This window comes from Psammomys obesus, unplaced genomic scaffold (assembly GCF_907164565.1).
Source record: "Psammomys obesus unplaced genomic scaffold, mPsaObe1.curated_primary_1811, whole genome shotgun sequence".
In the NCBI taxonomy this organism is placed as follows: Eukaryota; Metazoa; Chordata; class Mammalia; order Rodentia; family Muridae; genus Psammomys; species Psammomys obesus.
The window spans coordinates 1,097,816-1,115,955 of record NW_026596152.1 but is presented as its reverse complement, the minus strand read 5'-3'; the positions used below and the strand labels follow the sequence as shown (position 1 = coordinate 1,115,955).

Genomic DNA, 18,140 nt, shown 5'->3' with positions numbered 1-18,140 from the left:
CCAGGCTTCCTCTGCGGCCTGGGCATCTGTCTGACAGTCACCCAGGCCCACAAGTTCTGACAGAGCTTCCTGTGGAGCAAGAGCTTAGGGGACGGCCATACCTTGTCGAGGCAACTTCCCAGTATCCATGCTGTCTGTCCAGGCAGTTTACCTCAGTTTACCCGATGGCCAGCTCAGCCATAACGGAAACAAACTCCAGGTGGAATATAACTGGTGTCCATCCTCTTTGGAGGAAATTAGGGGTGTTTTCAGGAGCTGGCATGTCTCTTTTATGAAAAGCTTTTTTCTGAAACATTTTAATTTCATATTCTGCAGAATCCCGGAAGTGTGTGAGAACTATCTATCCCTATAAAAAAATATATCTGAATAGACAAATGTTGTTTTTAGTTATCTGTCCTAGGCTTATCCCTATAATTAATTACATTAGTTCTTAGCAGGACAATAATTGGATTTTTTTTTTATTTTAAAGAATTTGATCATTTATAAGGTTACTGATTATTAATTTATATAATTTTTAATAGCTTTTAAAAATGACAGTTTCTGAATTGACGCTCTTTCAGAATTAAGCTGTTTTTTTGCTTTTGTTTTTTGTTTTTGAGACAGGGTTTCTTTGTATAGCCCTGGCTGTCCTAGACTCCCTTTGTAGACCAGGCTGGCCTCGAACTTCCATCGATCCACCTGCCTCTGCCTCCCTGAGTGCTGGGATTACAGGCGTGTGCTACTGCGCTTGGCTTAGGATGAGATTTTGAAATAGCGAACCTGGGAACTTTCTTAATCCACACGTGATATATCATTATAGAACATAACAGCTCCTTGTGTGACCCAGTTTATAGAAAACAGCTCTATTTAATAATGCTAGCAAAAACAAGGAGGTCAAATACGTATTTATAAATATGTCTGTTAGCCTGACTAGACCTCATGAACCGGGTTTCTTAGACTCACTCTGTAGACCAGGCTGGCCTTGAACTCACAGAGATCCACCTGCTTCTGCCTCCCTGAGCGCTGGGACCACAGGTGTGTGCCACCACACCCAACTTTATAAATCTGTTTTTTTTTTTTTTTTCTTAAGACAGGACAACAATTATGTAAAATATTATCCCAATTTGAAAGTGTATTTGGGAGCCGCACACAGTGTTCAAGGCCAGCCAGCTCTACAGATCAAGTTCCAGGACTGCCAGGGCTACACAAGGTAAGCCTGACTCCTGACTTGCAAAACAAAACAAACAAACAAAAAGAAAAAAAAGAAAAGTTTGCTTTATGCTTCTTTACACATATTCCTCTTTTTGTTGTTATTTTATGTGTAAGAGTGCTCTGCCAGGCTGGAGAGATGGCACAGAGGTTGAGAGCACTGGCTGTTCTACCAAAGATCCTGAGTTCAATTCCCAGCACCCACATGGTGGCTCACAGCCATCTATAGTGAAAATCTAGTGCCCTCTTCTGGCCCGCAGGTGTACATGCAGGCAGAATAATGTATAAATAATAAATAAATCTTTAAAAAAAAAAAAAAAAAGTGCCCTGCCAGCATGGTGGCACAGATCTGTGACCCCAGCACTTGGGAGGCAGAGGCAGGTGGATCTCTGTGAATTCGAGGCCAGCCTGGTCTACAGAGTGAGTCCAGGACAGCCAGGGCTACACAGAAGAACCCTGTCTCCGAAAAAACCAAACCAAACCAAAAGTGCTCTGTTTACATGTATGTATAAAAAGCATGTGCATGCCTGGTGTCTGTGGGGGTCAGAAGAGAGCACCAGAACTGGAGTTATGGATGGTTGTCAGTTCTGGGAATCGAACCTGGATCCTCTGGATCCTCATAATCCCTGAGCTCTGACACCGTCTTCTCCCCTGCATCCCCAAATCCCACTTAATGAATCCGTGCAGCAGCCTGCGGTGAGACTGTGCTGTGGCTGGAGACCGAGTCTCCAGAGCAGAGCAAAGGCTTCCAGGGCCCAGAACCCGGACTTTGCCGGCAGCTGCTGCTCCAGGCAGATCCTAGCGGCTGCAGAGCAACACGGGTGTGACGCTGAGCTGGGCCTGAGAGCAGCCATCAGGTGGGCGGAGCCCTGAATTCAGGTGGAGGCAACAGTTTTTAGTTGGTAAAGAAAGCAAGCAGCCGGGGCGTTTCAGCCGTTAATGAGACGATGGAGGGCCTTGCCGAGCGCCTAGAGCTGCGGGGAAGACTGTAGGATCAGAAAAGCAGGCCGGTAGAGGGCACCTCGGTGCGGACAAGGGCTGAAGCTCCCCGCAGAGCTGGCCTGGGGAGGCCAAGGCTGCCGTGGCCCCATATGGACACAGTCTCCTGGCTTGGGACCCCAGCACAGCCGCTGCTGTGGCCCTCTCTGCTCGGTACCTCACTAGTGCAAAGAAAGTCTGAATCGGCGTGGCCCTCCTGCCTCAGCCAGGGGCGGTTGCCCCTTTGCTGCAGGGGTTGCTGGCTGGGGTGGGGGAACGACGCGGACTGACTTCACAGGTTGTCCTCTGACCTCCACAACCCCAGTCTCCCGCGCACAACAGATACATATGAATTTTTAAAGAGGGGCACACACAGAGAGTCTAAGCAGAGCTTTACTTAGCAAAGCCGAGCTAAGCGAGCACTCCGAAAAGAGCCTGGAGCGGCTGCTCCAAGCGGCCTAGTGGATTCCGGGCTCTGGATTTTAAAGTAGTTTTATGGATATTTATACAGCAGGTGCCATATTCATGGCAACAGGTGACCCTTTTCTGTCCCAAATGTCCCTCTGGAATGGGCTCTTTCAGAAGCTGTTCTTGTTCACCACCAGTCTTCTCTCTTTTTGTTGTTCTTTGTTTTGTTTCGAGACAGGGTTTCTCTGCGTAGCCCTGGATGACCTGGAACTCCGATTTATAGAGCAGGCTGGCCTCACACCCAGAGATCTGCCTGCCTCTGCCTCCCTAGTGCTGGGATTACAGCCTGTTGAAACTGGTTTTGATGTTGTTTTTTTTTTTTGTTGTTGTTGTTGTTTTGTGTTTTGTTTTTGTTTTTTTTACTAGAGCCTTTTCCTAACCAGGAGCGAGCCATTATTCCTCATCCCCAGTGTTCCTGACCGCCCAGTCTGAATGGTAACAAGCCTTTTAACCCTAACATTTCTGTTTACCTTAACAACAGTGTAGGAGAGGCCTGGGAATAAGGTCGTGGGGAGCTAATGTCACCAAATTCTCGCACTGGGGCAGTGTTGGTGTGTGGCCTTTGTATCTAGCTCAACTTCTTGTCCTATTTTCACTTTTTAAAAAGATTTTATTACATATACAGTGTTCTGCCTGCAGGACACCAGATCTCATCATAGATGGCGTGAGCCACCATGTGGGTGCTGGGAACTGAACTCAGAACCTCTGGAAGAGCAGCCAGTGCTCTTAACCTCTGAGCTGTCTCTCCAGCCCTCCTGTTTTCATTTTCATTTTATTTTATTTTGTTGTTTTTAAGACAGGGTTTCTCTGTAGTCCTGGTTGTTCTGGGCTCCCTTTATAGACCAGGCTGGCCTTGAACTCAGAGACCCACCTGCCTCTGCCTCCCTGAGCACTGGGACTACAGGCGTTCGGCACCAGGCCCGGCTCTGTTTTATTTGTTTTCATTTTCATGTGTACAAGTGTGTCACCAAATGTCCCTGGAACAGGATATTTGCTTTCTGGACATCAGCAGGGTCCAAAAAAAAGCTCAGTGGTGGTCAGGTGCAGTCAGGAGTGTCCTGGAGAGAGGCAGCCGGGCTGAGCTCGAGGCCTCTACACTAAAGAATGGACAGTTCCCGCCTGTTTTAAGGCAGGTTGCTTGGGGGAGGTCTTGTGGTCTTTGCTCACCTGGCCTTGAGCTGCCCCTCTGTAAAGGTGGAATGGTTTGGCCCCTCTGACCTGGCTGGGAGCCCCCACCATGAGGGTGACAGGTTCAGGGGAGGTAAAGGTGTAGAGGAGGAGCTAGGGACTTCTTTTACAGCAGCTGGGCCCCTGAGAGCTCGCTCTCCTTTGGCTTGGAAGGGCCCTCACAGATGGAGCTTCAGGTAAGGGGTAAGAGACAGGCATCCTCTCTGTGGACTTGTGGGAACAGCACGGAAGCAGCTGGCAAGACTCAGGTGAAACGGAATTTTAGGAAAGAGAGCAGAGCCCTCACGGGTTTGGAGGAGCTGGAGAGAGAGGCAGACTAGCTAGGTAGGATGACACAGAAGGGGATTTCTACAGAGCCAGCAGTTTAGCCAGGTGTGGCGCATGCCTGTAAAATTCTTTTTTTTTTTTAAGATTTTTTTTATTTATTGTATATGAGTACTCTGACTGCATGTACACCTGCACGCCAGAAGAGGGCATCAGATTCCAGTATAGGTGGTTGTGAAGCACCATGTGGTGCTGGGTATTGAACTCAGGACCTCTGATAGAGCAGCCAGTGCTCTCAAACACTGCACCATCTCTCCAGCCCCCTGTAATATTATTCTAATATTTGCACCAATGAAGACATGGGAGGTGTAAACTGAGGTAGAATGCAGGCAGTTCGAGAGGCCACTTCATTTTCTGAACTATGTACAAAAATATATATTTTTAAAGATTTGTTTGTTTATTAATGTATACAGTATTCTGTTTGCAGGCCAGAAGAGGGCACCAGATCTCACTATAGATGGTTGTGAGCCACCATGTGGTTGCTGGGATTTGAACTCCTGACCTCTGCAAGAGCAATCAGTTTTCCTAACCTCTGAGCCATCTCTCCAGCCCCTACAAATATATATTTACATGTCTGATTCTAAAACTAAGAACTGCTAGCTCTTTTTTTGTTGTTTGTTTTTTTGAGACAGGGTTTCTCTGTGTCGCCCTGGCTGTCCTAGAACTCACTTTGTAGACCAGGCTGGCCTCAAACTCACAGAGATCTGCCTGCTTCTGCCTCCTGACTGCTGGAACAGTTTGTTTTAACAGAGCCTCACTCTGTCGTTCAAACTGGACTTGAATTCCTGGGCTCCTGGGACCCTCCACCTGAGCCTTCTATCACTCTAGGCTTACACAGCTGCCTTGAAGTCGTTATTCTGAAACAGCATAAGGACTTTCCTTTAACTTGCATCGGGAGGACAGGAGCCATTTTTTTCTGGTTAAGAGCCTGTTGTACAGCTCTCCCAGTCCCCAGGGCTCCCAGTGTGTCTGCTGGGTGCTTTGGGGAATAAAAGCTGGCCTGTGTGCCCAGCCAAACCTCCTTATACCAGAAGGCTGAGCAGTGGCTGGCCGGTTCATCCAAAGATAGCGAGAGAAAAGCTGATAAACGAGAGGGCGTGTGCACAGGGCACCAAGAGTAAGGAGCAGGAACCAAGGCAAGGCCAGGAGAGGCTGCTGTCTTCAAGGTGACAAAGGCTGCCTCACGTGGGGACAGTGTGGTCCAGGTGGACAGCAGGGTTAGGCAGGCCCTCCTTCCGAGGGACAGCCAGGCCAGGTGGAAGGAGGTGGGGAACCAGCCTTTCCTCAGCCTCACGGTTGTGTCCCGTTGGCTTGAGCAACAATTTCTTGGCTATGACGCCAAGAACAAATGCAAAAAAAACAAGCAAGTAAGCAAAGTTCAGAGGTCAACCTTTCAGGACCGTGGTAACCTGGGATGGTGACCAGAGATGGATGTCACCGGCTTGACGCCAGTGTGAAGGGAAGGTGTGCACTGCCCTCCACATGGGAGTGTCTGAGGTGAAGAGGCGATGGAGAGGCCAGCGCTGAGCCTGGAGCCTCCGTTGCTGCTGTGAGGGAGGGACCAGGAGGGATATGGCCACGGCTTACCACTTTAATGGCGGTCTGTGGGAAGAGCCAGCTGCCAACCCTGATCAGAAGGGTGGTCTTCACCCAGAGTCCCGGGAGGGGCTGTGTGGCCGGGTTTGAGGGGAGAGGAACCCAGTGCCCGGGAAGCTCAGGGCAGCCTACACGCGGCCTCGTGGGTCCAAGTGCCTCCCCTCCCACGTCCCCTCCTACCCCAGCACCCCTCCCTCCAGGCTGATGTCAGCATAGCAAAGAGGGATGACATCATTCCTTCGTTTCCAGGAAGCCAGGGCCTGCACAGCGCCCCCCCCAGAAAGTCATCTGGCACCGCTGCCCCCCCCCCCCCCCCCCCCCCCGGACTTCGTGACCCATCGTGCTCTGCGGCTTCCCCAGCCCGGCTTCTGAGCAGTGCGATCTGCTAGCCTGGCTCAGGAGGGGTGGCCTCTCACTTCACACTTGGTGTCTGAAGTAATCCCCTTCGTGTCTGGTTTCGGGAACTAGCGACATCTCCAGATGGCGAGAACTGTCCCCCGGGTTGGAGCAGTCACCACTGAGGATGCCCAGAGGCTCTCGGGAGCTCCTCCTGGCTTGTCCTCCTGCCCGCCACGTCTCCGCACAGATGCCAGCCTGCCCGTGGGGCTCCCCTCCTCCTGGCCTCCTCCTCTTCCTTCCATAGCAACGGTTGCCATCTGAAACCTACAGGGTTTACTCATTTATTACATTTGCGCTGTGTCGTTTCCTGTTAATTAAAAAAAAAAAAAAAACCTGTTTATTTTTAGTTTGTTTAGATTTGCAGCAGGATAGTGAGTTCCAATTAGATAGCAGGACAGGAGGATGAGGAGAGAAATTTCTAGATGCTAGAAATGCCCTAGTTTTTTGGTTGAGTGGTGGAGTTGAAGCTGTGACACTATGCGGGGCTATACAGGTATTTTTTTCTTTTTCAATAAAAACGAGGGCTGGAGAGGTGGTGGCTTGGCAGTTAGGAGCGCTGGCCACTCTTCCAGCCGACTTGGATTCGAAGCTGCCCTGTGACTCCAGTGCTGGGGGACCCAACTTCCCTTTCTCACGCACATGGTACACACACATGCACGCAGACAAAACACCACAAAAAGAAAAAAAAGTGAGAGGAGGTATTGGCCCACATCTAAATCTGGTGTGTAGGCAGGAGGATTGCCTTCAGCCAAAGCTAACCTGGTCTACACAGTGAATTCCAGTCTGGGCTGCAAAGTAAGGCTCTGTCTCAAAAGAGCAGAGAGAGACACACGGAGAACATCAAAGAAAACAAAGGGAAAAACCAGCTATAGCCGCCTCGTGAGAGGCCCAGGGCTCTGCCTATGGCCTTCATCATCCCTGTCGTGAGGTAAGAAGCTTGGGGTGCGGGGTGGGGGTGGCTGACTGTCCAGGTGCACTTGGGTAACTCCTAACCCTGTTCAAGAGCAGGCTCCCTCACTTCAGTGTCACAGCAAAACAAAGGGAAACCAAGCAGCCAAACCAAAAGGAAACAAAAGAGCCCAGCGGCTCAGAAGGGGGGTGGACCGCTACCTCCCGGACTGGGTGCAGAGGGTTGGGAGGGCGCTCAGCAGCCCCCCTCCCCCGTAGGCCCGCTACGGGTTCCTAAGTAGCCAAGCCTGGGCAAGGAAACTCCCGCAGCGAGCCTGCCCCGGCGTCCTGCCAGGCAGGGTCCCTGAGTGCCCCAGTGGCCTGACAGGCCGTAATGAGGCTTTGGGTACTAAAGTGAAGGGCCCGGGCACACCAAGGTGAGCTGCCTGATCTGTTCCGAAAGGCAGTGAAAAACCCGCGCACTCTGGAGGTCCGCAGATGGGACAGGGCAAAGGACAAGGGGAAGGTGGTGCCACAAAGGCGGTCCCCGACAGTCGTGGTGACCCCATGGTTAGAAGCTCTCCAGTTTTTGAGAACTTCCAAGCCGAGAAGGCGCAGAAAACTCTCGGGGCTCCAAGGCCTGGAGAGCCAAGCAAGGCGTAACTGCTGAGTTTGCCAAGGGGCTGGGGTTGGATTCCCGCGTCTGTGTGCGGCTTGCCAGCATCTGTAACTCCAATACCGGGGCTCGGACGCCCTCCTTTGGCCGCTGCTGGCTCTGCACGACTGTGGTGCCCCCCCCCCCCCAGGCAGAACATCCACACGCAGAATAAATAATAATAAAAAGTTTCTGTACACCGGGTGGGGTGGTGTCCGCCTTTAATCCTAGCACGGATCTCGGCGAGTCCGAGGCTACCACGGTCTAGAAAGCGAGTCCAGGAGACCCAGGGTTGTTACACAGAGAAATCCTGTCTGGCAAAACAGAAAGTTTCTGTGATTTGTTCTCTACTGGTCTCTGTCACGAAGTTCAAAGTGAGATACACTTAGTGTCCGAATCAGCCTTCACCCTTTTGCCCAAGGACGGTGATGGTTGGAGTTGGAGAAGATGGATCCATTGTCTCATTCTTGGAAGAAGCAGCTGGGCGTGGGGGTGCAGCCGTTAGTGAGGAGAGGCGAATCTTGGAGAGTTCGAGGCCAGCCTGCAGCACACTAAGGGTCCTCTCGCAGGTGTTCTCGAGAGGTTTAATGAGGGAGGAGCCTCTCCATGAGGCCTCAAGGTGAGTAGGAAGGGCGAAGAGGCTGGGCACGATAGCACACGCCTTTCAGTCCCAGCACTCAGAGGCAGAGGCAAGTTCCAGGACAGCCAGGGCTCCAGAGAGAAACCCTGTCTCAAAAACAACAGAAAGAAGAGGAGGAGGAAGGGGAGGAGGAGGAAAGAAAAACACCCCGGAACCAGCGTTCTTTGGAGATCTGTTTCCTAACTGCCACTGACTGTGACTGGCTGATTTAAGCTCTATTGCCATGATAGCTCTACTCATATCTTTGTTTCTCTGTGTAGCCCTGGCTGTCCTGGACTCCCTCTGTAGACCAGGCTGGCCTCGAACTCACAGAGATCGGCTGCCTCTGCATCCCTGAGTACTGGGATCACAGGTGTGCGCCACCACTGCCAGGCTCAAATTTGCCTACTTTCTAAACTTTAGTTGTAACACTAAAATCAGTATCCTGGGGCCTGAAGAGGCGACTTGGTGGCTAAGACCACCAAGACTTGATTCTCAGCGCCCACGCGGCGGCTCACACCATCTGTAACTCCACTTCCAGCACAGGCTCACATGTGGTACACATACATACATGATAAATACATACATACAAGACAAGATACTCATACACACAAAATAAAAGAGGTAAATATAAAATTGTAAAAGTAAATTTTATCCGCCTGTTTCATTTGTCATCTCGGAGGCTTGCTGCCTTGTCTGCTGGCTAGGCCTTGTCCTGGGAGCTCTGGCCTCCGAACAATCTAAACCAGGCCGTGATGTTTTCAGCCTCCTAGACTCACTGCTGAATTAGCTCGCTCTTGTTCTTCCTGAGCTCTGGGCTGGCTGCTTCAACTCAGCTGTTCTGGTTCAAACTCCTCTCCCAGCTGATCTGCTCAATCTGGCTTCTCTCTTGGCCCTGGAATCAGTCTCAAATGAACACAGTCTGCTCTAATCTCCTGGATCCTTCTCATTCTCTGGCTTGTTCTGTTGTCACCTGTGTCTAGCTTGTTCTCTCTTCAACCTCTCTCTTTCTGAAAAACTCACCTGCAAAACAGCCTCCTCTCTCTCTCTCTCTCTCTCTCATTGCCCCTTAAGAAGCTTCCCTTTCCTCTCCTCCTGAGAGCTGGGCGTATCCTATTCTGTCAAGTCTTTCCCTGATTCAACACTGTTTCTGCCACTCAGTTAGACATCACTTTCAAACATGGGTGCTTCCTTCTACAAACTAACTTTCCTTCATTGTTTGGGATTAAAGGTGTGCACCACCATGCCTGGACCTAAGCTCTTCTTTACCTGAAACCTGCTCTACACCAGGCTGGCCTTGAACTCAGATCTGCTGGCCTCTGTCTCCTTGGTTAAAGGCGTGTCTATATTTCAGCCAGACACGCAGACAAAGAATATCTTTGGGTGAGATTTCTTGCTAGAGCAGCCGTATTTTTCTTAAGGATTTATTTATTTATTTTATCATGTGTATAGTGTTCTGCCTGCATGTACACCCGCATCTCACTGTAGACAGCTGTGAGCCACCATGTGGTGCCGGGAATTGAACTCAGGACCATTTGGAAGAGCAGGCAGTGCTCTTAACCTCTGAGCCATCTCTCCAGCCCACATATAATAATTTTTCAAGTCCATTAAAATCATTTTAATCCTTCTGGTCACTGGCAAAGCAGCAGAAACTTAGCCCCCATCTCACCTTCACACACTTTTCGCATCTCCCATTTTAAAGAAGTATCTTTCTGTCTGGTGATGTTGAGGGGCTAAGAGTTAGACAGAGGCGGATAGGTAGGGGGCCATGACTAGGGAGTCCTCCTTACCCTCCTGACTTGAGACGAAAGCCTGACAACTTGAAACAAAGGTCTTTGTGGGCTTCTTCTCCCGAGGGCGAGGCCCTGGCTGAGGGACAGGCCCGGCAGGTTCTGGCCACATCCTGTCTTTCTTCAAACTGACCAGCCCTAAACTAGGGGAGGAGTGCCCAGTGAATCTGTCTGTCCTGTGTCTGTGTGTCCCGAGTGTGGCTGTGTGTGACCGTGTGTCCATTGCTCTGTCTTTATTGCACAGCACAGAAAGCCTCCCATCGGGAAGGAACGGGGCACTTTACAGGAATCTTTAACAGAGTTTTACAAGAGATGAAGTCGGTGAGTCCAGCTGACCTTCACTGAGCCAGTCAACAAATGGTACTGAAAACATCATTTATCAGCGGTATCCACAAGTGGGTGCTCTCAACCCCTGCATCTGCTGCCTTCGTGAAATGGAGGCTTTGTTCTGGGCTGGGTCACGGAAGGGCGCGTAGCTAAAATCACAGCTCAGCATTGGCTTAGGCTGTAAAGGTTGATTATACAGAAATACAGGCCAGGAAGGCTGGTGGACACATTGTTTGTTGAAAGGCCAGATCAGCGGAGTACACAGTGGTAAGCAGGCTGAGTCCTCAGTGACCCTGAGGCGTATTATTAACTCCCGAGTCCCGCTGCTCTCCGTGAGCTTGCTGTGCGCGCTTGCTTCCTCGCCCCTAATAAAAGCCTTTCTTCAGCTTTCTGCCCCACTTGAGATTCTGCCACTGCTACTGAGAGAAAATGAACCCAGTTCGGGACCCCTGGACACGCCTGGAGAGAGGGCTCAGTAGATAAGGGCATTGGCTGCGCTTCCAGAGGTCCTGAGTTCAATTCCCAGCACCCATCTATAGTGAGATCTGGTGCCCTCATTTGGCGTGCAGGTGTACATGCAGATAGAGCACTCACATTAAATAAATAAAATCTTAAAAAGACCCTGAACAGAAAATTTATATGTGGGTATATATATATATTAATATTTTTGTACTTTGTGTGTCTGTGATTATAGGGTTGGACATACCAGACAAACATTCTACCACTGAGCTATATACCTAGGTTTTTTTTTTTTTAATATTTGCTTATTTTATGTATGTGAGTGCTCTGTTTTCGTGTACGCCAAAAGAGGGCATCAGATCCTACTACAGATGGTTGTGAGCCACCATGTGGCTGCTGGGAATTGAACTCAGGACCTCTGGAAGAGCAGCCAGTGCTCTTAACCGCTGAGCCATCTCTCCAGCCCCTCCTAGAGCTTTCTAACATTTTTTTTTCTATTTTAAAAATATTTTTTAACTATTAGAGAATTTCTTGTGTATGTGTGTTACAGGATAAAATATTTTATTCCAGTTAAATGCACAATCTGATTCACCTTCCTTGGCTTTCCCTTAGAGTGGCCTCCATCTCACGAAGAGTCTAGACACCGAGGCCTCAAGTTTCCTTGAGGGTTTCATACAATGTATTTTGATTATACCGACCCTCCAACTCTTCCCTCATCAACTCTCTTCATCTTTACCTACCTCCCCATCCAACTTCTCTCTCCTCCAGTCCCCCACGAAACGTCCGGTTTGTGTTGGCCATCTGTTCTTAAAAGTGGAGCCTGCCCGGAGTGGCCCACCTGTCCTGGTTAGGGAAAGCTGCCTTTCTGTCCCAGCAGCTGTCAAATGCTGACGGCTTTCGTGCCACCTTAGGCCCGCCATGCTGGGATTTCTCTGGCTTGAGCTTGTGGAGGTCACAATCCCTGAGTTCCTGTGTGCAACTGTCCTTGTGTGTCCGAGAAAGAACAAGGCTACTGCTTCCCCCTGCGGCTCCTGGTTGCTGCTGTGAGACGAGAAGTTGGGGATCTCCTGAAAGGAGGATTGCACTGGCTCCAAGGAACCCGAGGACCCTGACCAGCAGGAAGCAGCAGAGAGAACTGCGGCCCCACTTCCACTAGCCCTTTCTCCTCCTACCTGGTGCTGGGGTGTTGAAAGGGACTGGGGTGGAGTATGGAGAAAAAGATAAGAAATGTAAATAAAAGAGTTTTTTAAAAAGTTTTTAAAAAGGAGTTTTTAAAAAACACTGTCGTCTGCTCCTGGAGCCCCATGGGGAGAGGCGTGAGGGCGTGTGAGGGCCCAGCACACCGGGCAGCTTAGCACCTGTTTATTTCCATCTGCTGCGATGGAAATGCCCTTCCCTGACAAGGGCTAGAGATAGTGTCCTGTGGGTGTAAAATGTCAGCAGCAGCTTCTTGATACTACGATTGTTAACAGAGGTCCTCCCCCAGGGCCTGTGAGCTCCAGACTCATGTCCTTGGCCCCATTAAGACTGCCAGCAATGGCCAGGCGTCAGGTGGTGCACTCGGGAGGCAGAGGCAGGTGGGTCTCTGTGAGTTCAAGGTCAGCTCTGGTCTACAGAGCAAGCCCGGGACAGCCAGGGCTGCAGAGAGAGAGAGAGAGAGAGAGAGAGAGAGAGAGAGAGCACCAGCAGTGGGCTCCGCCTCCTTGAGTGGCCGTAGATTGAAAGTGCTTGGGTGCTCCCAACATCTGTGCCCCTGTTGCACAGGTGACAGGCCAGTTGTTGCTGTAGCTTGCACAACTGACATCTGGGTGAGACACAGGTCGCTTTTTCTCTTCTGATAGCGCAGAGCCCCTCTGTCAGCGCTCGCGCCAACAGGGACGAGGCGTACTGGCACACAACGGCAGGGCTTCTTCCTGTCCTGTGGTGTGTCCGTAGTGTCTTTAGCAGAGGGTCTCACCATCACATTCTAGGGTAAGCGAGAGCACTGGCCGATGCCTGTGCCAGCACTCACAGAGAGGCCAGAGTGCCTGGCTCTGGGCCTGTATTTGCTGTCTGTTGTGCGTCTGGCTGGGGGTTTGTTCCCCTGTTGTAGGACGGCTCCATTCAAACCTGTTACATATGGGTATTTTAAGACACTTCTATGGGAGCAGGTTTCCATGCGACCTTTTAAGAGGCTTTAGTATTGGCTTTCTCTCTCCACACTCCCTCCTGCCCCCTTCACCCTGATTTAACCCTTCCTGTTCCATTATTGCCCTTTAAAACTGTATCAGTGTGTTCAGTCCCCTCTCCCTTAAAAGATCCCCCTGCCTCCCCTGCCTGCTCCTGCCTCCTCCAGCCTCTCACTGCCTGCCCCTGGCTTCCCCTGCCTCTCTCTACCCCCTCTTGCCTCTCCCTGCCTCCCCCTCCTTCTCCCCCGCCCTCCCCCTGCTTCTATGTGAAACACACGTAGCTGAAGACGCAAAGCGACCTCCAGCAATGAGAGAAAATATGTAACATTTGTCCTTCTGTGTTGGGGTTATCTCGAAACAGTTGTTTCTAGCTCCCTCTGTCCTGGTTAATTTTATGTTAACTTGATACAAGCCAGTAACGTCAGAGTGGGTGCCTCAGCTGAGAAACTGCCTCCCTAAAGAGCAAGATGGGGCAAGCCTGTGGGGCATTTTCTTAATTAGTGATGGATGGGGAGGGCCCAGCCCATGGTGGGTGGGGCCACCCAGGCAGGTGGTCCTGGGTTGCTGAGCCAGACACAGGGAGCAGGGCAGTGAGCAGCACCCTCCATGGCCTCTGCATCAGCTCCTGCCTCCAGGTTCCTGCCCTGGGTGAGTTTCCGCCCTCACTGCCGTTCTATGGAAGTGTGAGTGACATAAAACCTTTCCTCCCTGAGCAGCTCTTGGTCATGGTGTTTTTTGAAGCAGTAGTAACCTAACCCTTTATTTAGCTATTTTGAGACAGGGTCTCTCTGAGTTGCCCAGGCTAGCTCTGAACTCACTCTGAACTCAAAGACAGGCAGACTTTGAACCCTCTGCTTTAGCTTCCTGGCGTGCTGAAATTATAGGCCTGTGACTTTAGATACCCTCCGTTCTAACACAGGGCGAGAGCGGAGTCCGGCTAGACCGTCCCGCACACGTGCTAACCGTGCGTCAGACTGACGAGTTACACTGCTGTTAGCTGTGACTTCTGGGCTAATGAATTAACACCACAGATCAAATAAGGTAAAACAAGGTCAGGCACTGCTCAGCTGATGAGAAAACTGGAACCACAGGATGATGGGAACTCATGCTTCTTCTAAGAGCTGCGATGCAGTACTAGCTAGCAGGGTGCCTATAGCCAGTGTAGCAAACCAGACTGTTGGAAAATGAAAAAGCCAACTACGTCCCAGCGAAAATTCCAGAACTGAGCCTGGTGCAATGTCGCACGCCGGTGAACCCAGCACTCGGGGAGACAGAGGCAGGCGGATCTCTGTGAGTTCAAGGCCGGCCTGGTCTACAAATCAAGCCTAGGGTAACCAAGGCTGCACAGAGAAACCCTGTCTCAAAAAACAAAACAAACAAACAAAAATAAAAAAATTCTAGAAGTGAAAAATTTCTGACATGGAAAGTCATTGGATAGGTTTAAACAGCGAAGACTAGAAGACAGAAAAATCAGTGTACTTAGGGGAAAATATGGCTTAGAGAGCTGAGAAGGGGTGTGTGGAGACAGCATTTCATCATGGAGCGTCGCTTGCCTCCAGCTTGCTATGCGGCCAAGGCTAGCCTTGAACTCTCTTCCTCAGTTCCCACAAGCTGGGATTACAGGGGTGCACAGCCATGTTGGCTGTGAGAAGCTGGGTTTGGTACACATGACTGTACTTACAGGTCTTGGAAGGAAGGCCGCAAGTTGGAGGCCAGCCTAGGTAGCCCTGGCTGTCCTGGACCCACTCTGTAGACCAGGCTGGCCTGGAACTCACAGAGATCCACCTGCCTCTGCCTCCCCAGTGCAGGGAATGAAGGCGTGCGTTACCAACACTGGCACAGACCTGACTTAACTGCTTTCTAGGACCAAACAAGCAAATCACATTCCACATACGCCCTCCCCCCAGAGAAAGAGAGAGAGAGAGAGAGAGAGAGAGAGAGAGAGAGAGAAAGGTAAAAAGAAAAATGCCCAGAAAGTCCAGTATACCTGTTATTGGACTCGGAAGAACAAGGCAGAGGCCACATGTGGTAACACAGACAGTCATAATCCCAGTGCTTTGGAGGCTCAAAAGCCAGCCAGGGCTGTGTGGTGAGAGCCCATCTCAAAAGCCATAAACAAGCTCCAAAACACTTAAATACCTTGTTTTCACCGAATAAGTGAAAAGATACAGATTTGCAGAATGAGAAATTGTCTGTGCCACCGGTGGCTGACTTTGACTCTATCAAGGATGTCTAACTAGCAAAGCCTGACTGGCTGGGGAGACTGTGAGGGCATTTCTGGAAACCAAGAGGCCAAATGAAGGTCTCCTTTGCCAGCGCGTGCTCCGTGGAGAGCAGGCAGAGCCCATTCCCTCTTCTTGAGCTTGGACTGCCTCCCCCCCGGGAACTCCTTAGCCTCGGGAACTCCAGGCTCTAGGGCTTCAGACACCCTTTTCATAATCAGCCTCAGGTTGAGGGGCTCAGGTTTTTGGCTCAGACTGGGTGAAGCCGTCAGCTTCTTGGTTTTCCAGGTCACACTCCGCATGCCATGAAATCCTTGGTCTCCATATCCCGTGAGCCCTCATGTGTCTGTGGCCTCTGACTGTTTCAGCTTCTCTGGAGGATCCTGAGTAATGCAGAAAACTGCTGAAAACCAAAGACAAAGGAATCTTGACGTGCGACAGAGAACCAACAGGAAGAAGTGAATCAAAAGTCCAAGGGCCCCTCACCAGACAGTACGAAGGCCGGGGCTAGCTGGACAGGCCTGAACACGCTCCAGGAAAAGCCAAGCTGTGGCGGCAGCTGAGCCCCAGGGAGGATCCCTCTGAGGGCGGAATAGAAAGCCCCAGGTACAGCCACCAGCAGCACTGCCTGGCAAGGAGTGTGAAAAGTGAGTTTCTTATGCCAAGGGAAATGAAGGGGCTGCTCTGGGCCCGGGAAGGAATGAACACAGCAACACTACCCATCTAGGAAAACCACAAGGGTGCTGTTTTCCTCCTTAAATTTTCATTGCATTTTAAAGTTTTTGTTTTTCTTTTTTTGAGACATGGTGTCTCTGTTTAGCCCTGGCTATCCAGGAATTCGCTTTTGTAGACCAGGCTGGCCTCAAACTCGGAGATCCACCTGCCTCTGCCTCATGAGTGCTGGGATTAAAGGGGTGTGCCACCACACTTTGTTTTTTGAAGATTTATTTATTTTATGTGTATGAGTGCTCTGTCTTTGTGCACACCAGAAGGGGGCATCAGACCCCAACTCAAGTGGTTGTGAGCCACCATGTGGTTGCTGGGACTTGAACTCAGAGCCATCTCTCCAGCTCCCGGCTCTGCTTTTCTTATTTGAGGTTTTGTTTGGATTATGAATTTCTTCCAAAAATATAGTTACTCAAACCCAGGACTTCCCTTCTGGGGTGACCCTGGCTTTCTCCTCTTCGTGGACATTCTGGCGGGCATCACAGGGCCTGTTAGCTGGGTGGCCGAGTTAAGCTCCTCAGTGGACCTAGCGCCCTTCTTCAGAGCAGGGTTCCTGGGGAAACTATGAGCTGGGAGCGGTACTCCTCCGGCGCTGCCCACGGGCCCTCGGTGGCTCCTCGGATTCGCTTCCCCTCCTGGGTCCAGAGGGATGCAGATGGTGGACGTGAACCACGCACGGTTCTGCCAGGCAAAGCCCCTGCCAGCTTGGACCTCCGTGTGGCGTCTCACTGTGGGCCACCTCACCAAGGGCCTGACAGGAGCCACGTGGGTCAGGGGTCAGTGTGGCGTGCTTTCACTTGCTGGGTCTCACATTTGCAGACCTTGTGTGCCCCCTGGTTGTCCACTCGCTGCAGCCAGTCCTTGTGGACGCTGGGCTTCGGGGTCATGCCGCCCCGGCGGGGAGCCACAGCTGCCCCTGTACAGAAGTGCTCAGCGGAAAGGCCGTTTATTTTAGACAGGGCCTCACTCTGTAGCCTTGACCAGACTGGAAGTTGCTGTGTAGACCAGGCTGCTGCAGGCTTGCAGGCTTGCAGAGAGAGGCCTGCCTGTCGGTGTCCTGAGCGCCGGGATGAAGGCTTGTGCCACCATACCCAGCAGTTCATTATTTTCCAAACGGGCAGGCAGCAAGATGGCTCAGTGGATAAGGGCATCCACAGAGGCTGACACCTGAGTCTGGCTCCTGGGAGAGAAGCAGCTCTCACGGTTGTCTTTTGAACTCCCCAGGCAGCATCGCACACACAGCCTCACACATACTAAACGGTGCAGTGTTAGCAATGCGGCCGGGAAGCGGCTCAGCCATTAAAGGCGAGGTTCACACTAGCAGTAACTCTGAATGTTGGGCCTGCTGACCCTCGTGTAACTGACATTTCAGGGACTCATGCAAGAAGATTCCAAGCTTGAGGCCGATGTAGGCAAGGTACTTTACCTCAGTTTCCTAACACTGCTTAAATCTGTCAAGAGTCTTACTCTGTGGCTCGCTTTGGTTGACTTGAGGCTAGGAGCGCTCCCAGCGCGAGGCCCACAGCGCTGCAACTACAGACACAACCCCACGGCCTGCTTTCTAAAACCGGACGCTCCCGCATGCAAGATGTCTCAGCAAATTAGGTAACTTAGCAGCTTGAGGGAGCGTTTGGCTTAGCTTGTCTTTGGGTAATTTTGTTTGCATGTATGTCTGTGTGTCACATGCGTGTTGGGTGCCCTCTGGAACTGTAGTTAGACAGTTGTGAGCCACCGTGTGGTTGCTGGGAATTGAACCCAGGTCTTTGTGCCAACTTTCTAGCCCGCACGATTTTTTTCTTTTTTTTTCAACACAGGGTTTCTCTGTGTGGCCCTGGCTGTCCGGGAACTCACTCTGTAGACCAGGCTGATCTCAGAGTGCTGGGACTAAAAGCATGTGCCACAACCACCTGGCTTTGGAAGTTTTATTTATTTTTCTTTTTTAAAGATTTGTTTATTATTTGTACAATGTTCTGTCTGCATGTACACCTGAACGTCAGAAGAGGGCACCAGGTTTCATTATAGATGGCTGTGAGCCACCATGTGGTTGCTGGGAATTGAACTCGGGACCTCTGGAAGAGCAAGCAGTGCTCTTAACCTTTGAGCCATCTCTCCAGCCAGGAAGTTTTTTTTTTTTTTTTTTTTTTT

At 50.9% G+C, this 18,140-nt stretch overlaps 1 long non-coding RNA gene across 2 annotated transcripts in view; it reads left to right on the top strand.

The window, feature by feature from the left end:
• The window catches only part of LOC129666994 (uncharacterized), a 9,019-nt gene extending 2,963 nt beyond the window's left edge, over window positions 1-6,056 (top strand). For both annotated transcript variants that reach the window (XR_008718667.1, XR_008718668.1), the window contains 3 exons: window positions 1,070-1,189; window positions 3,001-3,069; window positions 5,992-6,056. This is a non-coding gene — a long non-coding RNA (uncharacterized LOC129666994). The remainder of the gene's footprint in view (window positions 1-1,069; window positions 1,190-3,000; window positions 3,070-5,991) is intronic.
• The last annotated feature ends 12,084 nt before the right edge of the window (window positions 6,057-18,140 follow it).